Genomic DNA, 27,607 nt, shown 5'->3' on the forward strand with positions numbered 1-27,607 from the left:
GAGAATATTAAGGCGAAATTTGGTTTTGGAAGCAATGAGGGAGAGTGGATCATGTGGTGTTCAGCCGGAGATGTGGTCAAAGTGTGAGGTGAGACAAGTGGTGAGAGTGGGTGGGTTGTGTGATAAATGCCTGTACTGGAGGTGGCCCAGTCCTTGCATGTATTGCTGGGGTAGTCCTGGCTGTGTGGTACAGACAGGGATGGTCAACGTTGTTGTGGGGGTTGGATGTGGGTTGACCTGTGGTTGGGTGGGGGCGGGTGGGTGTGGGTGTGGTCCTAAGGCAGCCTTGGGTGGGGGTGGGGTGCCCTTGTCTCCACCACTGCCGTGGCTGGTCACCTGGTGGGGCAGTGCTGGCCCGCCTCCCACGCCCCACCAGTATCACTCTGACACTCTGGCCAAGCGGACCTCCCTCCTCCCGCTCTACTGTGGCTTGCCACGCGCCGTCTGCCTCCACCACAACACCCGCGTGAGTACCTATGCCAGCCACCATGTTTACTAACCACAGTTACGACTACTCTATAAGATATATATATATATATATATATATATATATATATATATATATATATATATATATGGCGTTTGCGGTTTGAATGGTTATTTGTATATATTCTCTGCAGTGTAAATCTTTTGTGTTGTTTACAGTGTAACTGGTTGTTTGGATTTGTTGTTTATAGTATCAATGGATATTTCTATTTGATATTTGCATTGTAAACAATTATTCATGTGTTGTTTATAGTGTCATTGATTGTCTGTACGTGTTGTTTGCTCTGGTTTGTGCCAGTGTCCCCTGCCTGTGTGGCTGCAGGAAAACAAGACAGTTAGTTCACTTGACTACCTGACATACTGTGGCTTTGTCGCGACGTGTATGTACCTGGTTGTGTGTATACCTGGTTGTGTGTGTACCTGGTTGTGTATGTACCTGGTTGTGTGTGTACCTGGTTGTGTACGGACCTGGATGAGTGTGTACCTGGTTGTGTGTGTACCTGGTTGTGTGTGTACCTAGTTGTGTATGTACCTGGTTGTGTGTGTACCTGGTTGTGTGCGGACCTGGATGAGTGTGTACCTGGTTGTGTGTGTACCTGGTTGTGTGCGGACCTGGATGAGTGTGTACCTGGTTGTGTGTGTACCTGGTTGTGTGCGGACCTGGATGAGTGTGTACCTGGTTGTGTGTGTACCTGGTTGTGTGTGTACCTGGCTGTTTGTTAACTTGGTTTTGTGTGTGTGTGTGTGTGTGTGTGTGTGTTTGTGTGTGTGTGTGTGTGTGCGTGTAACTAAGTATGTGATTGTTTATCTTCACATAATGGGAGGGAGACTCATACACTGGTGGTGTCCCATCTCTCATACAGTCCAGCCAGAGGTTTACAGTCGTTGGGTCTCATCTCTTAAACATTCTCTGCTGTCATACAACTTCGTAAACATATGTGTGGTGTCTCCGTTAACCAGGTGTCATCGATCATTCTTTTCCTATAAAGATGTTTATTTACGTCCTTATTAAGAAGTGCCTTCCTTGATTTCATGCTATGTCTTTTGGTTGCTCTGTCCCTACATATGTGAGAGAACTGTTCACAGTCCACTTCGTGTACTTCTTTTAAAAACTTAATGGTTGTGATCAAGTCACTCCTCACTCTTCTCTCTTCCAAGATGGTTAAATCTAAAATCTCTCGCCTTTCCCTGTGACTTAGCTTGTTAAGTCTGGTATCATGTTGATTGCTCTCTTCTGAACCTTCTCTATCAGCTCTTTATCCTTCTTTATGTTCAGTGACCAAACATGAGAAGCATCTTCTAGTCTTGGCCTTATGTAGGATGTGAACAGCTTACTAAATATTGTGAGTGGTGTACAATGAATATTGTGAGTGGTGTACAATGAATATTGTGAGTGGTGTACAATGAATATTGTGAGTGGTGTACATTGAATATTGTGAGTGGTGTACATTGAATATTGTGGTGTAATATTTAAGTGTGAACGATCTTCCTGAATTATGTCACACTTAACTGCGATCACACTGGGATCATGTCCCACAGTAAACTCTGGACAAGTACCACAATAAGCTGGACTCAGCTACCACAGCAAGCTGTGGTCAAATACCCCATTAAGCTGAGGACACGCACCACAGTAAAGTGGAGACAGATAGTACAGTAAACTGGGATATGCATCATAGTGTGGTAGAGACACTTTCTGTGTGGTAAATGTGACATTACTATGGGCTGTGTCATCTGCAGTAAAGGTAATGTAATGTTTGTTGTACCACGGTGTTGTGACTACTGTAAGCAAGTCACTAAGGTGGTCTGTTGTGACAGTGTTGGGGGGGGGGGGTACCGGAAGGTAAGGGTACGGTTCAGTTCCTGTAACTATATGAAGACAGATGACTGAGGGAGGGTAATGCAGGCACCAGGTCAGCTCCTGGACCTGGTGCAAGGTGTAATGCAGGCACCAGGTCAGCTCCTGGACCTGGTGCAGGGGGTAATGCAGGCACCAGGTCAGCTCCTGGACCTGGTGCAGGGGGTAATGCAGGCACCAGGTCAGCTCCTGGACCTGGTGCAGGGGGTAATGCAGGCACCAGGTCAGCTCCTGGACCTGGTGCAGGGGGTAATGCAGGCACCAGGTCAGCTCCTGGACCTGGTGCAGGGGGTAATGCAGGCACCAGGTCAGCTCCTGGACCTGGTGCAGGGGGTAATGCAGGCACCAGGTCAGCTCCTGGACCTGGTGCAGGGGGTAATGCAGGCACCAGGTCAGCTCCTGGACCTGGTGCAGGGGGTAATGCAGGCACCAGGTCAGCTCCTGGACCTGGTGCAGGGGGTAATGCAGGCACCAGGTCAGCTCCTGGACCTGGTGCAGGGGGTAATGCAGGCACCAGGTCAGCTCCTGGACCTGGTGCAGGGGGTAATGCAGGCACCAGGTCAGCTCCTGGACCTGGTGCAGGGGGTGATGCAGGCACCAGGTCAGCTCCTGGACCTGGTGCAGGGGGTAATGCAGGCACCAGGTCAGCTCCTGGACCTGGTGCAGGGGGTGATGCAGGCACCAGGTCAGCTCCTGGACCTGGTGCAGGGGGTAATGCAGGCACCAGGTCAGCTCCTGGACCTGGTGCAGGGGGTAATGCAGGCACCAGGTCAGCTCCTGGACCTGGTGCAGGGGGTAATGCAGGCACCAGGTCAGCTCCTGGACCTGGTGCAGGTGGGTACTCAGGGGAGAAGTACCACTTGACTTACCCAGACTGGGATTGTTCTGGTGCGCCAGGAAGTCGTGTTTCCGGTCTGGTGTGCTTCCTAATCAATTATCGTCAAAGTAATAATAAAAACTGGTAACGATGCGATGTCAAGCATGTAACACACAGAGAACAACACTTGCACAACATGACGCAAGCAAGGATTTCTTTTTTATTCTATCTTTTTCTCGCCTTCTTCTTTGTTCCGTAATTTCTTCTCGTTTTTTAATGTAGTAGTTCCTGGTCTTGCTTGCTTATCACACATATACTTCTATATTTCCCTCTTGCTCTGAGCAACACGTGTGGCGGCTGGCAGCCCCCCCCCCCCGACCTTATCTGTCTAGCGGAAGTACAGTAACAATTCACCCACCCCCACCCACCCCCACCCACCTACCCACCCCCGCCCACCCCCGCCCACCCCCGCCCACCCCCACCCACCCCCACCCACCCCCACCCCACCTACCCACCCCCGCCCACCCCCGCCCACCACCACCCACCCCCACCCACCCCCACCACCACCCCAACCCCCACCCACCCCCACCCCACCTACCCACCCCCACCCCACCTACCCACCCCCGCCCACCCCCGCCCACCCCCACCCACCCTCCACCGATGCGTATGAGAAACATGTCACAGATTCATTGCCAGCGTTACAGGACCGCGTGTGCACCAGGTGGTAATATATGACCACATGTTCACTAGGTGGTCACTTACAACCACGTGTATATGAGGTTGTCATATACGACCACGTGTATATGAGGTTGTCATATACGACCACGTGTACATCAGTTATTATATACGACCACGTGTACATCAGTTGTCATATACGACCACGTGTACATCAGTTATTATATACGACCACGTGTACATCAGTTGTCATATACGACCACGTGTACATCAGTTGTCATATACGACCACGTGTACATCAGTTGTCATATACGACCACGTGTACATCAGTTGCCATATACGACCACGTGTACATCAGGTTGTCACAAATTGAGTATAACTTAGACCAGGTGGTAGACAGTAGTTAACATCTACCATTTAAAACAAGAAAGTAGTTTACATCTACTATGTAACAGTAGACAGTAATCAATATCTATCATGTAACAGTTGACAGTAGTAAACATCATCTACCATGTTACAGAAGACAGTAGTAAAAATCTACTATGTAACAGTAGGTAGTAGCAAACATCTACCACGTAACAGTAAACAGTAGTAAACATCTACCACGTAACAGTAAACAGTAGTAAACATCTACTACGTAACAGTAAACAGTAGTAAACATCTACCATGTAACAGTAAACGGTAGTCAACATCTACTATGTAACAGTAGAGGGTAAGTAACATCTACCATGTAACAGTACACAGAGGTCAACATCTACCATGCATTACTACATACATCTTAACCGTCAGCTACAATAGTATTTGACCTAATATTAAACACGTGTTGTGACAGGTGTCGTGACAGGTGTTATGACAGGTGTTGTGACAGGTGTTGTCTCCTGTGCTGGTGACTGCTCACCCTCATGTTGACTCACACAAGCGGCCACTGGTCCCCCGCTGTATTGGAACTGATGATTAACTTTTTATGATATTAGTAAACTCTGTTGATCGTGGGAGTTGCATTTCCGCCTTGAGATGACTGTGTACTGAGCACACCAGCAGGGCGGCCCGGGTTGTGAGCACAGCAGCAGGGCGGCCCGGGTTGTGAGCACAGCAGCAGGGCGGCCCGGGTTGTGAGCACAGCAGCAGGGCGGCCCGGGTTGTGAACACAGCAGCAGGGCGGCCCGGGTTGTGAGCACAGCAGCAGGGCGGCCCGGGTTGTGAGCACAGCAGCAGGGCGGCCCGGGTTGTGAGCACAGCAGCAGGGCGGCCCGGGTTGTGAGCACAGCAGCAGGGCGGCCCGGGTTGTGAGCACAGCAGCAGGGCGGCCCGGGTTGTGAGCACAGCAGCAGGGCGGCCCGGGTTGTGAGCACAGCAGCAGGGCGGCCCGGGTTGTGAGCACAGCAGCAGGGCGGCCCAGATTGTGAACACAGCAGCAGGGCGGCCCGGGTTGTGAGCACAGCAGCAGGACGGCTCGGGTTGTGAGCACAGCAGCAGGGCGGCCCGGGTTGTGAGCACAGCAGCAGGACGGCTCGGGTTGTGAGCACAGCAGCAGGGCGGCCCGGGTTGTGAGCACAGCAGCAGGACGGCCCGGGTTGTGAGCACAGCAGCAGGGCGGCCCGGGTTGTGAGCACAGCAGCAGGGCGGCCCGGGTTGTGAGCACAGCAGCAGGGCGGCCCGGGTTGTGAGCACAACAGTAGGGCGATCCGGGTTGTGAGCACAGCAGCAGGGCGGCCCGGGTTGTGAGCACACCAGCAAGGCGGCCCGGGTTGTGAGCACAGCAGCAGGGCGGCCCGGGTTGAGAGCACAGCTGTAGGGCGTCCCGGGTTGTGAGCACAGCAGCAGGGCGGCCCGGGTTGTGAGCACAGCAGCAGGGCGGCCCGGGTTGTGAGCACAGTAGCAGGGCGGCCCGGGTTGAGAGCACAGCTGTAGGGCGTCCCGGGTTGTGAGCACAGCAGCAGGGCGGCCCGGGTTGTGAGCACAGCAGCAAGGCGGCCTGGGTTGTGAGCACAGTAGCAGGGCGGCCCGGGTTGTGAGCACAGCAGCAGGGCGGCCCGGGTTGTGAGCACACCAACAGGGTGGCCCGCGTTGTGAGCACAGTAGCAGGGCGGCCCGGGTTGTGAGCACAGCAGCAGGGCGGCCCGGGTTGTGAGCACAGCAGCAGGGCGGCCCGGGTTGTGAGCACACCAGCAGGGCGATCCGGGTTGTGAGCACAGCAGCAGGGCGGCCCGGGTTGTGAGCACAGCAGCAGGGCGGCTCGGGTTGTGAGCACACCAACAGGGCGGTCCGGGTTGTGAACACAGTAGCAGGGCGGCCCGGGTTATGAGCACAGTAGCAAGGCGGCCCGGGTTACGAGCACAGCAGCAGGGCGGCCCGGGTTGTGAGCACAGCTGCAGGGCGGCCCGGGTTGTGAGCACACCAGCAGGGCGATCCGGGTTGTGAGCACAGCAGCAGGGCGGCTCGGGTTGTGAGCACACCAGCAGGGCGGCCTGGGTTGTGAGCACACCAGCAGGGCGGCCCGGGTTGTGAGCACACCAACAGGGCGGCCTGGGTTGTGAGCACAGTAGCAGGGCGGCCCGGGTTGTGAGCACAGCAGCAAGGCGGCCTGGGTTGTGAGCACAGTAGCAGGGCGGTCCGGGTTGTGAGCACAGCAGCAGGGTGGCCCGGGTTGTGAGCACAGCAGCAGGGTGGCCCAGGTTGTGAACACAGTAGCAGGGCGGCCCGGGTTATGAGCACAGTAGCAAGGCGGCCCGGGTTATGAGCACAGCAGCAGGGCGGCCCGGGTTGTGAGCACAGCTGCAGGGCGGCCCGGGTTGTGAGCACAGCAGCAGGGCGGCCCGGGTTGTGAGCACAGCAGCAAGGCGGCCTGGGTTGTGAGCACAGTAGCAGGGCGGCCCAGATTGTGAACACAGCAGCAGGGCGGCCCGGGTTGTGAGCACAGCAGCAGGGCGGCCCGGGTTGTGAGCACACCAGCAGGGCGATCCGGGTTGTGAGCACAGCAGCAGGGCGGCTCGGGTTGTGAGCACACCAGCAGGGCGGCCTGGGTTGTGAGCACAGCAGCAGGGCGGCCCGGGTTGTGAGCACAGCAGCAGGACGGCCCGGGTTGTGAGCACACCAACAGGGCGGTCCGGGTTGTGAGCACACCAGCAGGGTGGCCCGGGGGTTGTGAGCACACCAGCAGGGTGGCCCGGGTTGTGAACATAGTAGCAGGGCGGCCCGGGTTGTGAGCACAGCAGCAAGGCGGCCTGGGTTGTGAGCACAGCAGCAGGGCGGTCCGGGTTGTGAGCACACCAGCAGGGTGGCCCGGGTTGTGAGCACAGCAGCAGGGCGGCCCGGGTTGTGAGCACGGCAGCAGGACGGCCCGGGTTGTGAACGCACCAGCAGGGCGGCCCGGGACCCTGATCCATATAGCCCCCCGCCATGCAACTCACCGCCCAGTTTTTTGTAAGAACGTAACTGGAACATTCTTGTTCACTGTATGAGTGTAGCAGTGCGTACTGTACTGTAACGTCGGCTTACCTGGATACAGGATGACGTGGGTACAGTATACCCATACTTTACTGTAGCGTCCGATGACGTGGGTACAGGTGGGCGGTATCTTCCTATACTGTAACGCGTGATGTCGTGGGTACAGCACTACCACACCTTGGTCTGTCTTATATAAGGTATCAACATGAAGGGCATCACTTGGCTCCCACCTTTCACACAGTGGCCACACACCAGGGCTGGGAGGTAGGCACACCAGCTCAACCCTCAACTTTCATCATCACATTGGAGAGGTGTATACACCTGACCACGCCCCGCTGCTCCTCATACACCTGACCACGCCCCGCTGCTCCTCACTTGTACAACAGATTCCTTGTCCACAACACAGTAACCCTCAGTGTTACCAACACAAGCAATGATTCAAGAGAACCATCACAAGTAACGCCCTCAGTGTACCATCACAAGTAACGCCCTTAGTGTACCATCACAAGTAACGCCCTTAGTGTACCATCACAAGTAACGCCCTCAGCGTACCATCACAAGTAACGCCCTCAGCGTACCATCACAAGTAACGCCCTCAGCGTACCATCACAAGTAACGCCCTCAGTGTACCATCACAAGTAACGCCCTTAGTGTACCATCACAAGTAACGCCCTCAGCGTACCATCACAAGTAACGCCCTCAGTGTACCATCACAAGTAACGCCCTTAGTGTACCATCACAAGTAACGCCTCTGATAAAAAACAAAACAAAAAAAAAACGCAGTTTCATGACGAAGAACAAGGGCATAGTGGAGGAGGCGAGGCCGACCTGACCCCAGCCACAAGGGCATAGTGGAGGAGGCGATGCCGACCTGACCCCAGCCACAAGGGCATAGTGGAGGTGGCGAGGCCGACCTGACCCCAGCCACAAGGGCATAGTGGAGGTGGCGAGGCCGACCTGACCCCAGCCACAAGGGCATAGTGGAGGAGGTGAGGCCGACCTGACCCCAGCCACAAGGGCATAGTGGAGGTGGCGAGGCCGACCTGACCCCAGCCACAAGGGCATAGTGGTGGTGGCGAGGCCGACCTGACCCCAGCCACAAGGGCATAGTGGAGGAGGCGAGGCCGACCTGACCCCAGCCACAAGGGCATAGTGGAGGAGGCGATGCCGACCTGACCCCAGCCACAAGGGCATAGTGGAGGTGGCGAGGCCGACCTGACCCCAGCCACAAGGGCATAGTGGAGGTGGCGAGGCCGACCTGACCCCAGCCACAAGGGCATAGTGGTGGTGGCGAGGCCGACCTGACCCCAGCCACAAGGGCATAGTGGAGGTGGCGAGGCCGACCTGACCCCAGCCACAAGGGCATAGTGGAGGTGGCGAGGCCGACCTGACCCCAGCCACAAGGGCATAGTGGAGGTGGCGAGGCCGACCTGACCCCAGCCACAAGGGCATAGTGGTGGTGGCGAGGCCCACCTGACCTCAGCCACATGTCTGGCACCAGTATCGTCCCTGTCTGAATATATTTTGTCTTGTGGTTGTTGTAACATTGTGGTTGTTGTAACATTGTGGTTGCTGTAACATTGTGGTTGTTGTAACATTGTGGTTGTTGTAACATTGTGGTTGTTGTAACACATGGCATGTCTGTATCATGAATCTGCTTTACAAAACTTACAGTTTGTGATCAGGTTAATCCTCATCTTTCTTTCTTCAATGGTGTTCACACTGGTGTTCACAATGGTGTTCACACTGGTGTTCACAATGGTGTTCACACTGGTGTTCACAATGGTGTTCACACTGGTGTTCACAATGGTGTTCACACTGGTGTTCACAATGGTGTTCACACTGGTGTTCACACTGGTGTTCACAATGGTGTTCACACTGGTGTTCACAATGGTGTTCACACTGGTGTTCACAATGGTGTTCACACTGGTGTTCACAATGGTGTTCACAATGGTGTTCACACTGGTGTTCACACTGGTGTTCACAATGGTGTTCACACTGGTGTTCACACTGGTGTTCACAATGGTGTTCACACTGGTGTTCACACTGGTGTTCACAATGGTGTTCACACTGGTGTTCACAATGGTGTTCACACTGGTGTTCACAATGGTGTTCACAATGGTGTTCACAATGGTGTTCATACTGGTGTTCAGAATGGTGTTCACACTGGTGTTCAGAATGGTGTTCACACTGGTGTTCACAATGGTGTTCACACTGGTGTTCACAATGGTGTTCACACTGGTGTTCACAATGGTGTTCACACTGGTGTTCACAATGGTGTTCAAGGTTTGTAGTCTTTCCCTGTGACTCATATCTTTTAAGTCTGGTGTCATCTTTAATGCAGTCCTCTTGTAAGTATAAGTACTTCTTTAGCCGCGGTGACTAGCGTGAGAAGCATATCGTAGTTTTGCCTTATAATTACTGGATAAAAACAACTTGCTAAATATTTCCTCATCTTCATACATGAAAGTTACTCTAATATTTACCAGGAGAGTTTGTCTCATTTTCTGTTCATTTAATGTGGGACTCTGGCTATAGGGCAGGGACGAAGTCAGCTTCTAAATCCCTTCCACGCATAGGAAAAGTTCTGATCTATCAACAGAAACAGAACAGACGAGCAAGCACAGGTGCAAGTTCAGAGGCACACTCTTTCAGTACACGGGGATGGATGCCATCAGGACCATAAGCCTTGTGGTGTCCACAGAAAGAAGGGCTTTTCGAACAGTCCGAAAAGAGATTACGGGAAGGAAGAGAGGATTAGCACACCAGCTGAAGGCATGTTAGTCATCCAAGGTGGAGTTAGAGGAGAAACGGGAACCAAAGACAGTTGCGTTATCTACGGGAGAGACAGCTATAGTACCGTCAGAACAGAAAAGTGAAGGAAGTTCTTAGCGATGCCCTTAGCTAAAGACCAGAGAGATCTGTAAGTGCATGACGAGAAGTTATCGCTCTTCTTTTAGATAAATGAACGCTTGGCCTCACGGATAACGTGCTTACAGTGATGACGGGCACTGATAAAAGCTGAATGGCAGCCAGAGAAAGGAGAGTTTTTCCAAGCCTGATATGCCTGATACCTTGCCTCAATGGCCTTGGAATAGGAACGGTTGAACCGCTGACTAGATGAAGAGGTCGTCTTGTAGAAGGAGGGGATAAATGCTTCCATTCCAGCAAGAATAACCTCTGCTATGCTCTCAGCGGAGACAGAAGCATCACCACATAAAGGACAATCATTTACCCAATCATTTAATGTCTGAGCCATCCCTCTCACTGACAGTAGAGTCTGGCGGGAACCCAGAAATTCTTAGCACCTCATGATGCCGTGGACTAGGAGGCCATAAGTTTGTTGGACTTGATCATAATTACATTTAGAAACGAATGTGTAGACAGGAGATGGCATGAGAACTTATGTGAAGAAAATAAGCAAAGTTTGAGTAGGTGTGAGCTGCTTGTAAGGAGAAGATGGCAGGACTAGCCCGGTGATCGTGGTTTGATGAGACACAAAGTAAGACCAGCAATCAAGGATGTAAGATGGTTCCGGTCACCACTTTAACGCTCCTCACTCAGGAGGGTAGTACCAGCCTGGCCGCTCCTGCCATCACACCATTACCTAAGTGATTTGTGATCATATACCAAGGTCAAAATTATGACAGAAAGATAGAGGCAGGTTATCGTTGTCTGTTGTCTTGTGTTGCCCAGCCTAGTATACAAACACCACAAGACTCAACTGTGACGTCATGGTAAGGTTCCTGCCTGATGGTCCGATCAAGAGGGACACATGTTCCTGTGAGGTATCCACAGGCCACAGCCTGCACCACCTCATGGTACATACAACATGGCTTCTTCAATACAAAACAATAGTATATCAATTCATGTTACGTTTTCTATATCACTACAAACTAACTGTCCTCTGAAGATGTGGTAATACACGAAAGCGCGCAGGATCTCGTGTTTCCTTTTCCATGTATATATATGTATATATATATATATATATATATATATATATATATATATATATATATATATATATATATATATATATATATATATATATATACACACACACACACACACACACAGACTTATTTCCTACCCTAAGAGTCCCTTCTGTCCTTATGAGACTCCTGCAGCGGCCAGGATGCTGGCCACGGTCATGTAACGTGATGTGCGGATATTTAGGACAGAAAGTGCAAGGAATTTGAACAGTAAATCGTTGTTGTCTGCCTTATCGTAACTGCATCCTGGTCATAAAATGTCCCAGGATATATTGACATCGTGTATGTATTACTGGCTAATGCTCAGAGCGTAAGCGACAAAGTGTGAATCGTGTTTGTGTGGGGAGTGTGGCTCCTGATGAGTGTATGTCTATTGGGTCCGAGTTTAAGACTGTGTTAACAACTTGGTTTGGTTTTGCTTGTCGGGTTATTTCGAGGTGTGTGTGTGTGTGTGTGTGTGTGTGTGTGTGTTTCGTTTGCTGTACATTTGCCTGGGATGGGGGGAATTGTGAGCGGAGGTCGCTAAAGTGTGAGGCAGAGGTAAGCTTTTAATTTCTACTTGTGGGTTGGTTATGGAGGGGTTAGTGTGGTAGGTGTCTAGTGATCTGGCGTAACACTGTGTGTCGAGTATGCTGAGGTGGGACTCTACTAGGAGGATCTTTGGTTCATCGGAAAGGTGTTGAGTGTCCATGGTTGCTGGCTCCCAGGGATTGCTCTGAGTGTATCATTTTGTGTGGGTTACACATTGGTTATATTTGCTCTTAAGATTGTGTAATGTAGAGGTGGACGTCCGATGTGGCTACTGTGGCACCAGGGCCATGTGCAGTGACTGTCAGGCATGTCATCTGCATATATAAGGAACTTTGAAATTCCCTGAGTTACTTGGAGACCGTGTAGGAATATATATATATATATATATATATATATATATATATATATATATATATATATATATATATATATATATCATATACTTGATCACCTTTTCCCGCGTCAGCGAGGTAGCGCCAGGAAACAGACGAAAGAATGGCCCAACCCACCAGCATACACATGTATATACATACACGTCCACACACGCACATATACATACCTATACATCTCAACGTATATATATATATATATATATATATATATATATATATATATATATATATATATATATATATATATATTTATTTTTATTATACTTTGTCGCTGTCTCCCGCGTTTGCGAGGTAGCGCAAGGAAACAGACGAAAGAAATGGCCCATCCTCCTGCGCACAACTCTATCCATAGCCCACGCCTCGCAACCATACAACATTGTTGGAACCACTATTCCTTCAAACATACCCATTTTTGCTTTCCGAGATAATGTTCTCGACTTCCACACATTCTTCAAGGCCCCCAGGATTTTCGCCCCCTCCCCCACCCTATGATCCACTTCCGCTTCCATGGTTCCATCCGCTGCCAGATCCACTCCCAGATATCTAAAACACTTCACTTCCTCCAGTTTTTCTCCATTCAAACTCACCTCCCAGTTGACTTGACCCTCAACCCTACTGTACCTAATAACCTTGCTCTTATTCACATTTACTCTTAACTTTCTTCTTCCACACACTTTTCCAAACTCAGTCACCAGCTTCTGCAGTTTCTCACATGAATCAGCCACCAGCGCTGTATCATCAGCGAACAACAACTGACTCACTTCCCAAGCTCTCTCATCCCCAACAGACTTCATACTTGCCCCTCTTTCCAAAACTCTTGCATTTACCTCCCTAACAACCCCATCCATAAACAAATTAAACAACCATGGAGACATCACACACCCCTGCCGCAAACCTACATTCACTGAGAACCAATCACTTTCCTCTCTTCCTACACGTACACATGCCTTACATCCTCGATAAAAACTTTTCACTGCTTCTAACAACTTTCCTCCCACACCATATATTCTTAATACCTTCCACAGAGCATCTCTATCAACTCTATCATATGCCTTCTCCAAATCCATAAATGCTACATACAAATCCATTTGCTTTTCTAAGTATTTCTCACATACATTCTTCAAAGCAAACACCTGATCCACACATCCTCTACCACTTCTGAAACCACACTGCTCTTCCCCAATCTGATGCTCTGTACATGCCTTCACCCTCTCAATCAATACCCTCCCATATAATTTACCAGGAATACTCAACAAACTTATACCTCTGTAATTTGAGCACTCACTCTTATCCCCTTTGCCTTTGTACAAAGGCACTATGCACGCATTCCGCCAATCCTCAGGCACCTCACCATGAGTCATACATACATTAAATAACCTTACCAACCAGTCAACAATATATATATATATATATATATATATATATATATATATATATATATATATATATATATATATATATATATATATATATATATATATACACACACAGACACATACATATATACACATGTACATAATTCATACTGTCTGCCCTTATTCATTCCCGTCGACATTCCATTCTCACCCCGACGGCGAGAATGGATGAAGACAGCATGTATGAATATGTACATGTGTATATATGTGTATGTCTGTGTATGTATATGTATGTATGTATACGTTGAAATGTATAGGGATGTATATGTGCGTGTGTAGGCGTTTATGTATATACATGTGTATGTGGATGGGTTGGGCCATTCTTTCGTCTGTTTCCTTGCGCTACCTCACTAAGCGGGAGACAGCGACAAAGTATAATAAAATGATATATTTGTATATATATATATATATATATATATATATATATATATATATATATATATATATATATATATATATATATATATCTTTTCTTTCATACTATTCGCCATTTCCCGCATTAGCGAAGTAGTGTTAAGAATAGAGGACTGGGCCCTTTAAGGAATATCCTCACCTGGCCCCCTTCTCTGTTCCTTCTTTCGGAAAATTAAAAAAAAAAAAAACGAGAGGGGAGGATTTCCAGTCACCCGCTCCCTCCCCTTTTAGTTGCCTTCTACGACATGCAGGGAATACGTGGGAAGTATTCTTTCTTCCCTTATATATATATACATATATATATATATATATATATATATATATATATATATATATATATATATATATATATATATATATATATATACCCTGGCCTTGACTTGACCCTGGCCCTGATACAGTTACTGATAAATATGTTAGAGATGTAGTGCCCCAGTAGAGGGGCAGGCGGGCGCCCCACGCCTCCCCCTGGGGCAGCGGTCCGGCCGCTGCAACAGCTGGAGTTTTTGCCTCGAGTGGACCAGGTTAGTGTATGTAGGTCAGGCTCACCGTTGCTGCCCTGGTTACCGCTGGCGTCCCTCCCGCCCGCATATCTCCTGCAGGCGGAGGCTCCTGGTTCACCAGGCGGTCAGAAACAGGGAGAAATGTGAGATAAATCCTGATACACATGTGAGCAGAGCCTTACTCTTGGTATGTGTGGGACGGCCGCCCCCAGACGATTATTCTACTGTCAACAAAATCATTAGAATGAAAGTTAATTTACAATGATGATGAGTGCGTTATTGTCTTATGATGATGGAGATGAGTGCGTTGCTGTCTTACGATGATGGAGGTGTTTGTTTTGTTCTCAACTTGCAATAAACTCACGATTTTTACCTTGTGGTGAGGAGAAGGTCATCAACAAGGCAGAAGGGTAACCTTGCTTCCTGTGGAGAATGTTGCTAGTGCAGTTTATGTGCAGGGGTCTCACATGGCTAAACGTTTGTATACATGTGGCTTGTGGGCACACCAGTGTCTGAGCTCCGTGTCTACAGTGGATACAAGCCGGCATTAGCCGACCTCAAAGACCCCACACAACAGGTACCCCCGGCCTGGGTGCTCATACAGCCTCCACCAAGATGACTTCCAGACTTGTGACGCTAGAGGTGTGGTGCGCTCAGCTCACACGATCCGTTAAGTGGGTGCGGTGTTGTGTGCTTGACGCACGTCATGGGAGGAGATAATCACGTACAGAACCGGGGAAGTGGGTGACCCATTCAGCCGACGTCCGTTGGTTCTCCATTAACCATGCCACAGTCGCCAGCACCTCGTCCGTTGCATGGTAATGCTTGTCCCCTGGGGTCGGCCGCTGTCCCCTGGCCAGGGGCGCCAGCCACCGTCCTGGCCTTCCTGCAGCTGCTATTCCTCAACATATCTATGGCCCAGTTTCCAGTTTGTCTAATGTTTCTTATGAGACGGCACGGACAGCTGAGGCCCTAATCAAGGCCGTCCCATTAACGATATATATATATATATATATATATATATATATATATATATATATATATATATATATATATATATATATATTTTTTTTTTTTTAACTATTCGCCATATCCCGCATTAGCGAGGTAGCGCTAAGAACAGAGGACTGGGCCTTTTTTGGAATATCCTCACCTGGCCCCCTCTGTTCCTTCTTTCGGAAAATTTAAAAAAAAAAAAAAAAAAAAATGAGAGGGGAGGATTTCCAGCCCCCCGCTCCCTCCCCTTTTAGTCGCCTTCTACGACACGCAGGGAATACGTGGGAAGTATTCTTAATCCCCTATCCCCAGGGATTATATATATATATATATATATATATATATATATATATATATATATATATATATATATATATATACACTAGTACCCATTTTATCGACCAACCCCTATGGGTGGATGAACAGCTGGATTGGTTGTGGACCGTCTGCCGCAACCAGCATTCGAACCTGTGTGTTCAACGATGGGCGGTCCGTGAATGCATCACAGTCAGGAGTGCTACACCACGGGAGTCCATAAGACATTTAGAATATCTTATCAATGACCACAGTGTTAACCATCTTATCAATGACCACAGTGTTAACCATCTTATCAATGACCACAGTGTTAACCATCTTATCAATGACCACAGTGTTAACCATCTTATCAATGACCACAGTGTTAACCATCTTATCAATGACCAATGACGGTAAGAAAAGCAAAATATTCACAAACAAACACCAGTTCTTTACTTGAGAGGTCAAGAAGGCTGGGTTATGGCACAGCAGGGTAGCGGAAGGTCACACTAGGTCACGGGGACTGGGTCATCCTTTGGTGGGGAAGTTTAGGTCAGCCATGGGAAGCCCAGCTTACCGGGGGAGTGAGGGGGGGGGGGGCGGGGGGGTGAGGCTGGAGACTGGCGGCGGGGGGGGTGTGGGTGGCTGGGGACGGTACTGGGGGTCAGAAGGGAACCAAGATCAGTGTATGTACTGCTGCTCATTGTTTACTTCCGTGTGATAACTTGTCAGGATCAGTGGATGTGTGACTCGGTGACCAGCTGCATAATGCATGTGACACGTTGGAAGAGCGAGCAGGTGAGGCTTACTGTAGGGTGGGGTAGTTGACATGTTTTTGGAGGATGTTGAGAGGTTCTTGTTCTTGTCCAGATCTGTTGACGAGAGAGAGAGAGAGAGAGAGAGAGAGAGAGAGAGAGAGAGAGAGAGAGAGAGAGAGAGAGAGAGAGAGAGAGAGAGAGAGAGAGGTGGAAGGGAGTGAGGGGGTGGGGGAGGGAAAGATGGGTCAGAAAGCGATGGAATTTCGTTACAGACGATGCCGGCAGGAAGTTCTCGTGCCTCTGGCTGCAACGGTTTCGTGAAACCTACATCTACCACACTGATATGTACAGGCCAAGGGTATGTACAGGCCAAGGGTATGTACAGGACAGGATGTTCACAGGCTGAGGTTCGTATATAACCAGACATTAGATCGTCACCGTAGAGATGAAGTGATAATGACAGGACGTATAACACAGCTGATCATGATGCCACACACTAAGCCACTCCTCCTCCTCACACATTGTAAACATCCTATGAAGGACAAGCCTCTGGCAGTCTGCAGCAGCTATCGTACATACAGATTATCATACCGGAGATATCATCTGTCAACGTGCAACAATATCTCTATATCTATCTGTCTGTATCAGTATCTCTAACTGTATATCCGTCTGTCTCTGTCTGTACACCGTCTATATATCTCGACTGTCCATCTTACTATCGATTTCTTGTCATCTTTTCGCTTGCTGATCTGTTTCTCTGTTGACACTGAGGTGAGACATGTCAATACTGAGGTGAGACATGTCAATACTGAGGTGAGACATGTCAATACTGAGGTGAGACATGTCAATATCTGAGTGAGAGACAGGTGGAGGGATGTCTTCATGATACAGATGTTGCTCCACCGGTGATCATGTTAGAGAAGGTAGTACTCCAGATAGAGAGTCTATCATGAAGAGATAAATACACCATCAGGATCACTGGCTGTTCTCTATGATGTACATAACCAACTGTGGTGTAGTGTAGGCTGACCACTGCTCCTGCAGCACAGCTGGCCACACCAGCGTTTACCAACTGCTGAACATACCAACTTAACCTGTATAGGTCAACTTAACCTGTATAGGTCAACTTAACCTGTAGAGATCAACCTAACAGGTAAAGGTCAACTTAACCGGTCTTGTGTGCGGACGGACGACCTAGATTACCGAACCAAATAATTTGATTCTCACTACATCTGGGAGGGGGGGGGGGGACCATCCTACCTGATATGCAGACTTAATGAACCACGTCCGTTACCTCCCCCCCACCCCCCACCCCCCCGCCCGTCCACCACGTCCTTCCTCTTCCGTCTCCCCTGGTCTACTGGGCATGCCTTGGCCACGCCCACCTGTGACCTTCGCTGGTAATAATCATTTGTCTTTCACACATTCTCTACACAAACATTACGTCACGTACATTAATGTTATGTCACGTACATTAATGTTATGTCACGTACATTAATGTTATGTCACGTACATTAATGTTATGTCACGTACATTAATGTTATGTCACGTACATTAATGTTATGTCACGTACATTAATGTTATGTCACGTACATTAATGTTATGTCACGTACATTACGGTTATGTCACGTACATTAATGTTATGTCACGTACATTAATGTTATGTCACGTACATTAATGTTACGTCACGTACATTAATGTTATGTCACGTACATTAATGTTATGTCACGTACATTAATGTTATGTCACGTACATTACGGTTATGTCACGTACATTAATGTTATGTCACGTACATTAATGTTATGTCACGTACATTAATGTTACGTCACGTACATTAATGTTATGTCACATACATTAATGTTATGTCACGTACATTAATGTTATGTCACGTACATTACGGTTATGTCACGTACATTAATGTTATGTCACGTACATTACGGTTATGTCACGTACATTAATGTTATGTCACGTACATTAATGTTATGTCACGTACATTAATGTTATGTCACGTACATTACGGTTATGTCACGTACATTAATGTTATGTCACGTACATTAATGTTATGTCACGTACATTAATGTTACGTCACGTACATTAATGTTATGTCACGTACATTAATGTTATGTCACGTACATTAATGTTATGTCACGTACATTACGGTTATGTCACGTACATTAATGTTATGTCACGTACATTAATGTTATGTCACGTACATTAATGTTACGTCACGTACATTAATGTTATGTCACGTACATTAATGTTATGTCACGTACATTAATGTTAGGTCACGTACATTACGGTTATGTCACGTACATTAATGTTACGTCACGTACATTAATGTTATGTCACGTACATTAATGTTATGTCACGTACATTACGGTTATGTCACGTACATTAATGTTATGTCACGTACATTACGGTTATGTCACGTACATTAATGTTATGTCACGTACATTAATGTTATGTCACGTACATTAATGTTATGTCACGTACATTACGTTTATGTCACGTACATTAATGTTATGTCACGTACATTAATGTTATGTCACGTACATTAATGTTATGTCACGTACATTAATGTTATGTCACGTACATTACGGTTATGTCACGTACATTAATGTTATGTCACGTACATTACGGTTATGTCACGTACATTAAGGTTATGTCACGTACATTACGGTTATGTCACGTCCATTAATGTTATGTCACGTACATTACGGTTATGTCACGTACATTAATGTTATGTCACGTACATTACGGTTATGTCACGTACATTAATGTTATGTCACGTACATTACGGTTATGTCACGTACATTACGTTTATGTCACGTACATTAATGTTATGTCACGTACATTAATGTTACGTCACGTACATTAATGTTATGTCACGTACATTAATGTTATGTCACGTACATTACGGTTATGTCACGTACATTAATGTTATGTCACGTACATTACGGTTATGTCACGTACATTACGTTTATGTCACGTACATTAATGTTATGTCACGTACATTAATGTTACGTCACGTACATTAATGTTACGTCACGTACATTAATGTTATGTCACGTACATTAATGTTATGTCACGTACATTAATGTTAGGTCACGTACATTTCCTATAGATCACCCGAATTTCCGATGTTTTGTGCGCGTGTGCAGAGGCTCGCCCGGTGCTGCCCCGCCCGGTGCTGCCCCGCTCGGTGCTGCTTCGCTCGGTGCTGCCTCGTTCGGTGCTGCCCCGCCCGGTGCTGCCCCGCTCGGTGCTGCCTCGTTCGGTGCTGCCTCGCTCGGTGCTGCCTCGTTCGGTGCTGCCCCGCTCGGTGCTGCTTCGCTCGGTGCTGCCTCGTTCGGTGCTGCCTCGTTCGGTGCTGCCTCGCTCGGTGCTGCCTCGTTCGGTGCTGCCCCGCTCGGTGCTGCCTCGTTCGGTGCTGCCTCGTTCGGTGCTGCCTCGCTCGGTGCTGCCTCGTTCGGTGCTGCCTCGTTCGGTGCTGCCTCGTTCGGTGCTGCCCCGCTCGGTGCTGCCTCGTTCAGTGCTGCCCCGCCCGGTGCTGCCCCGCTCGGTGCTGCCTCGTTCGGTGCTGCTTCGCTCGGTGCTGCCCCGCTCGGTGCTGCCTCGTTCGGTGCTGCCCCGCTCGGTGCTGCCCCGCCCGGTGCTGCCCCGCTCGGTGCTGCCCCGCCCGGTGCTGCCCCGCTCGGTGCTGCTTCGCTCATCATAGGTTTGATCCCATTGTAAATCTTGTCCAGTTCCGCCCTGGGTGGGGTCAGCCATGCATCACGATGGGTGTGTCATTCATGTGTTGATCGCCTCCTGCCAGGCCAGCCTAGCTCCCTCGCGTTCAGATTCTCCGTTGATCACGTCACCTCTGGTGGCGCTCATGTGAGTCCCTGGCCTCGGCCCGGCACACTTTATAACAGAACAGGAAACTTACTAATGTGTCACTATCACCCATGAATGTTTCCCACAGGTCGCCCACCGTGTGTTAGTGTGCTGGGGTTATAATGAACGTCAACATTATATTGTACAGAATATACAAGACATTGCGGGAAAGATGGCATCACAGGATATACCTTCATACCGGATGACTGACCCACATTGTCACCTTCAGACCAAACGTCCGCCACACAAAAATAGGAAAAATCCTCGACAAAAACTGTCCTGTCACAACCAGGAACAAGTTAGCTCCAGGTGAGGACGTCTACGTAGCACCGTCATGCTGGAGCGACTATCTTGGCGCAACCTTGACTTTATCAGACATTCCCAGTGAAACAGCGTCACACCTGGCCCTCCAGTCACTGACCGACCTCACCTGCTCACCTGTCACCACAACATCCGTGGAATGAGCCGTGCTACCACAACATCCGTGGAATTAAACATAGCATCAGGTGGCGTTTAACATAGCATCAGATGGCGTTAAACATAGCATCAGGCGGAGTTAAACATAACATCAGGTGGCGTTAAACATAGGATCAGGCGGCGTTAAACATAGCATCAGGTGGCGCTAAACATAGCATCAGGCGGCGTTAAACATAGCATCAGGCGGTGTTAAACATAGCATCAGGCGGCGTTAAACATAGGATCAGGCGGCGTTAAACATAGCATAAGGTGGCGCTAAACATAGCATCAGGCGGCGTTAAACATAGCATCAGGCGGCGTTAAACATAGCATCAGGCGGTGTTAAACATAGCATCAGGCGGCGTTAAACATAGCATCAGGCGGTGTTAAACATAGCATCAGGCGGCGTTAAACATAGGATCAGGCGGTGTTAAACATAGCATCAGGCAGCGTTAAACATAGGATCAGGCGGCGTTAAACATAGGATCAGGCGACCTTACAGACCAAATCGATCCTCGTTAAGCCTCATACTGCACAGCCAAACAAGATTTAGTTTTACTGAACTATGTAACTGTACACTGATCACCTTCACCATACACTGTCACCCTCGCTCACCATACACTCTACCTGGCCACCCTAGCAACGCCCACCTGGCCACCCCAGCAACACCCACCTGGCCACCCCAGCAACGCCCACCTGGCCACCCCAGCAACGCCCACCTGGCCACCCCAGCAACACCCACCTGGCCACCCCAGCAACGCCCACCTGGCCACTCCAGTAATGCCCACCTGGCCACCCCAGCAACGCCCACCTGGCCACCCCAGCAACGCCCACCTGGCCACCCCAGCAACACCCACCTGGCCACCCCAGCAACGCCCACCTGGCCACTCCAGTAATGCCCACCTGGCCACCCCAGCAACACCCACCTGGCCACTCCAGTAATGCCCACCTGGCCACCCCAGCAACGCCCACCTGGCCACCCCAGCAACACCCACCTGGCCACCCCAGCAACGCCCACCTGGCCACTCCAGCAACACCCACCTGGCCACCCCAGCAACGCCCACCTGACCACCCCAGCAACGCCCACCTGGCCACTTCAGTAATGCCCACCTGGCCACCCCAGCAACGTCCACCTGACCACCCCAGCAACGCCCACCTGGCCTCCCCAGCAACACCCACCTGGCCACCCCAGCAACGCCCACCTGGCCACTCCAGTAATGCCCACCTGGCCACCCCAGCAACGCCCACCTGGCCACCCCAGCAACACCCACCTGGCCACCCCAGCAACGCCCACCTGGCCACTCCAGTAATGCCCACCTGGCCACCCCAGCAACACCCACCTGGCCACCCCAGCAATGCCCACCTGGCCACTCCAGTAATGCCCACCTGGCCACCCCAGCAACGCCCACCTGGCCACCCCAGCAACACCCACCTGGCCACCCCAGCAACGCCCACCTGGCCACTCCAGCAACGCCCACCTGGCCACTCCAGTAATGCCCACCTGGCCACCCCAGCAACGCCCACCTGGCCACCCCAGCAACACCCACCTGGCCACCCCAGCAACGCCCACCTGGCCACTCCAGTAATGCCCACCTGGCCACCTCAGCAACGCCCACCTGGCCACCCCAGCAACGCCCACCTGGCCACCCCAGCAACGCCCACCTGGCCACGCCAGTAATGCCCACCTGGCCACCCCAGCAACGCCCACCTGGCCACCCCAGCAACACCCACCTGGCCACCCCAGCAACGCCCACCTGGCCACTCCAGTAATGCCCACCTGGCCACCCCAGCAACACCCACCTGACCACCCCAGCAACGCCCACCTGGCCACTCCAGTAATGCCCACCTGGCCACCCCAGCAACGCCCACCTGGCCACCCCAGCAACGCCCACCTGACCACCCCAGCAACGCCCACCTGACCACCCCAGCAACGCCCACCTGGCCACGCCAGTAATGCCCACCTGACCACCCCAGCAACGCCCACCTGACCACCCCAGCAACGCCCACCTGGCCACGCCAGTAATGCCCACCTGACCACCCCAGCAACGCCCACCTGGCCACGCCAGTAATGCCCACCTGACCACCCCAGCAACGCCCACCTGACCACCCCAGCAACGCCCACCTGGCCACGCCAGTAATGCCCACCTGACCACCCCAGCAACGCCCACCTGGCCACCCCAGTAATGCCCACCTGACCACCCCAGCAACGCCCACCTGACCACCCCAGCAACGCCCACCTGGCCACGCCAGTAATGCCCACCTGACCACCCCAGCAACGCCCACCTGACCACCCCAGCAACGCCCACCTGGCCACGCCAGTAATGCCCACCTGGCCACCCCAGTAATGCCACACAGAGGAAGGTCATGCAGAATGTCATGACCTTACATAAGGCTGGCCATGAGAGTCTGACCAGCTTTTGCCCGACTCCGTTATGTTGTTATGAGACCAACCCCGTTATATGGATGTTGTTATGAGACCAACCCCGTTATATGGATGTTGTTATGAGACCAACCCCGTTATATTGTTACACCTCAGCTGGTGCCCGTACAATGGACGTGGGATAAGTGGGGTCTTGTGAGTGGGAAGAAAGCCTTGCTGATAATGGTAATATGTGCCGTACATATGTAATGTTGCTCCAGCGTGTGGGGGGGGGGGGGATTTGTTATTCTTCTTCGCCCTGTATATATATATATATATATATATATATATATATATATATATATATATATATATATATATATATATATATTGGAAAGAATCGCAATTTCGCGCGTGATCAAGATATTCCTATGAGTTCACGGGGAAAATGAAACACGATAAGTTCCCAGGTGCACTTTCGTGTGATAATCACATCATCAGGGGAGACACAAGAGAGAAATATAAAAATCAGTTGATATACATCGAAGAGACGAAGCTAGGACGCCATTTGGTAAACATGCGATTGTCCAAGACAATCGCATGTTTACCATTAGTCAAATATATACATATATATGGTCATTAGCGGACACAGTCTGGGAGACGTTATATTGTATATGTAAAGTTATCGTTAGCGAGACTGTGTCAGTGGCAATACAGAGTCTCGTCCAAGAAGGTAGCACTATTAAGGGGTCTACATACCCCAGGTGTTGGAGGTCACACGACCTCTGCCTCTACGTGTCTGTAGCAAGTAGTGTTGTGCGAGCATAAAGAAACTTGAGAATATTTATTTCTTGCTTCAATATGTGAAGGCAGCGTTGCCAACGATCTTGATATTACTGTTGTGTAGGATGTTACGAGCAGTGTGGGTCTTCCCTCATGGTTAAGTACATCAACTGTTCTCTCCTCCTGTATTATCTTCAAAAAACCAGATGAGTTTTTGTTTATGTTTTTCAAGTTACACACTTGTGCGGTGTTGTTTCCCACGTATCTCCTGTTGGCGTCTGAACTGCCATTTTCTTTGATGTTTCCTGCATTACGCAGCGACGCCTCACGTCAGAACGTGGTGTGGTCACTTATTCTAGGGTCATTACCTCAGTTGATGGTGTGCTGGAACATGAGGCTTCATTCAGAAGTAACATGTGTGTGTGTGTGTGTGTGTGTGTGTGTGTGTACGTGTAAGTGTTGTGTGTTAACCTTGTGGTGCAGGAACTGCCGCTGTGTGGTGACTCACAACACCAGCCCCAGCCTTCAGGCGGGTTCACCACACCACCTCTCTGCCTCTCTACTCCATCTCTTGCGTCATAGCGATATTTTCTCCACATTTGCGCCGCTTGAACTGTATCTGTTTACTGTCTCTAATACTTCTTCACAATTTACTAATCGTTTTACAAGTGTGTGTGTGTGTGTGTGTGTGTGTGTGTGTGTGTGTGTGTGTGTGTGTGTGTGTGTGTAATTACTTATTTGTATATTGTCAAGAGGAAGGTTTCCACTCGTAGGGACTTATTTTTCAAACCTCTATTAACATACAACCTTTTAGAAATTGTTTACTGTCAACATTCATTGTTAACATTCAGTTTTCTGTTTTTTTCACAAAAATGTAAATACTTGTTAACATCTCAACTCTGGTGTTATCTTTGTTGCTCTTCTCTGGACGTTCTCTATCAACTCTGTGCTTCTTAAGATGCGGTGACCAAACTTGAGAAACATGTTTTGGTTTTCATGTTGTTTACAATATGAACAACTTCCTGAACATTTCCTTACCCATACCACCCACATTACCCATACCACCCACATTACCCATACCACCCACATTACCCATACCACCCACATTACCCATACCACCCACATTACCTATACCACCCACATTACCCATACCACCCACATTACCCATACCACCCACATTACCTATACCACCCACATTACCCATACCACCCACATTACCTATACCACCCACATTACCCATACCACCCACATTATCCATACCACCCACATTACCCATACCACCCACATTATCCATACCACCCACATTACCCATACCACCCACATTACCCATACCACCCACATTATCCATACCACCCACATTACCCATACCACCCACATTACCCATACCACCCACATTACCCATACCACCCACATTACCCATACCACCTACATTACCCATACCACCCACATTACCCATACCACCTACATTACCCATACCACCCACATTACCCATACCACCCACATTACCCATGCCACCCACATTTACCAACAGACTTTTTGTGTGCTTTACAATGATCTCCTCAGGGTAGGCTTCAGTGACAGGTTACGAACGCTGTCGACTCCTATGTCTGCCTCACACACACACATATTGCCGCACTTGATTTCCTTCTGCACAATACTTATATCGAGGACTTGACGTACCGCCTTCCATCGTCATCACTTTGCATTTACTCAAGTTGGATTTCATCAATCATATTCTAGACCAGTTTGTGCAGGTCGCCTGGTAAGTTGATGGAATTATCATTATGCTTTATTTTCTTCACGACCTCAACATCATCTGCAAACGTCCTCATGCATGAGGCAGACCTTCAGGTAAGTCACTTACACAGTTCATGAAGAGGAACAATGACACAATGATCCTCGCCACACCTCACTCATCACCACAACACATTTCGGGAGGTTCCAGTGACATGTGTTGTATATTCCCTCCCAGTATGGTAATATTCCCTTCCAGTATGGTAATATTCCCTCCCAGTATGGTAATATTCCCTCCCAGTATGGTAATATTCCCTTCCAGTATGGTAATATTCCCTCCCAATATGGTAATATTCCCTCCCAGTATGGTAATATTCCCTCCCAATATGGTAATATTCCCTCCCAATATGGTAATATTCCCTCCCAGTATGGTAATATTCTACACATCCAAGGAGTTCCCTTCATCATTACGTAAGGACCTACCTACCTTCCCCACCTCCTTCCTGTGTGACACAGCGTCAGACGCTGTCTGGCACTCCATCTTCACACCATCCACCTGGGGTCACTGGCTCATACAGGCCTTACGCTAAGATGTGTTGAGCTTGACCTCCTGTCCCTAAATCCTTGTTGTCTGTCAGTGAGGTAACGGCTCCTCTGCAATTAGTCAGACGCCTGCTTATGTTTATATATGTTCTTCAGTGCTCTACACACTCACTGTCTTACACCCCCACCCCACCTCCCTACACCCTCTTCAAGTGAAATGCTAAGCAATAGTTCAAGCGACTATCAAGCGTTTCTACAGTTTCTTGTGTCACATATGGAATGGTGTCATTACGACCCTGAGCCGTGGACGGGTCTTGACCCTTATGTGGTCTGCCAAATTTTGTTGTACATTTTGAATGTTTTGCCGGACCTGCTGCCCATCTCGTCTCATCAAAGTGTGTAACACTGTCCGTTCTCACTGGTGCTGGACTATAGTGTCTTACACACCGAAAACTTGGGAACTTGTCATTCATCTCACAACATATCCTTACGTCATCCTGTGCAAATCTTCCCTCAGAATCCCTGAGCAGGATTAGCTGCTCTGTAATCGCCGATTTACTCCAGGTGAATCAATGGCAAGTTTTGGATGTTCACTTGTGTCTGGCCCACAACAAGAGTCTCTTCATAATCTCTCTACGACTTGTTTATCTTGCTTGACTTCTCTTCATACTTCTTCATGCTTCCTGGCCTTTGTTGTGCTTCATGCTTCCTGGCCTTTGTTGTGCTTCTATTTCCTCCTTCCGATCCTGTTTTGACACCTGTTATGAACCATACATCTTTATCAACCTTCTATCATTGTGTATAGCCATAGGTTGATATATTCTAACTCCTTCTTCACACATCATACACAACGTTCTATAATAATTACTCTTATTATGGCTATGTGATTTAGATTCTTGATTCATCGTCCCCCCCCAAAAAGAAAAGAAATTTCAACATTATGTATTTGCAAGATTTTTTTTTTACATTTCACAGTTCCTTGATAGCTTCAACCATTTCTTTATTTTTTCATCCACTTGTTGAAAGGTTCAATACTGTGTCTCTCTCCTCAACGCTATTTCTTCCTTCTCTCGTCCACCAGCTGATTCATCCTTCATTCTTTGATCTTTTGTCCTTCCAATATAGAACCATCAAAATTCCGGCACCCACCCCCTTCCCTACCAACCTAGTCACAACCGTGTGGTCATGTGTGTGTGTGTGGACGTGCGGATATGTGCGGGTATATGCAGGCGTAATAAGTGCTTACTGGCGTGTGTGTGTCAGCATGTGAGGAAGTAT

General features: G+C 49.1%; 1 protein-coding gene across 2 annotated transcripts in view; it reads left to right on the top strand.

The window, feature by feature from the left end:
- The first annotated feature begins 335 nt into the window (after positions 1–335).
- The window catches only part of LOC139752222 (uncharacterized), a 58,228-nt gene continuing 30,956 nt past the window's right edge, over positions 336–27,607 (top strand). The window contains exon 1 of one of the 2 annotated variants that reach the window (XM_071668237.1): positions 336–466. The gene's annotated coding sequence lies outside the window, so the exon portion shown is untranslated. The remainder of the gene's footprint in view (positions 467–27,607) is intronic. The other variant, XM_071668236.1, reaches the window with a different exon arrangement.

This window comes from Panulirus ornatus, chromosome 12 (genome assembly GCF_036320965.1).
Source record: "Panulirus ornatus isolate Po-2019 chromosome 12, ASM3632096v1, whole genome shotgun sequence".
In the NCBI taxonomy this organism is placed as follows: Eukaryota; Metazoa; Arthropoda; class Malacostraca; order Decapoda; family Palinuridae; genus Panulirus; species Panulirus ornatus.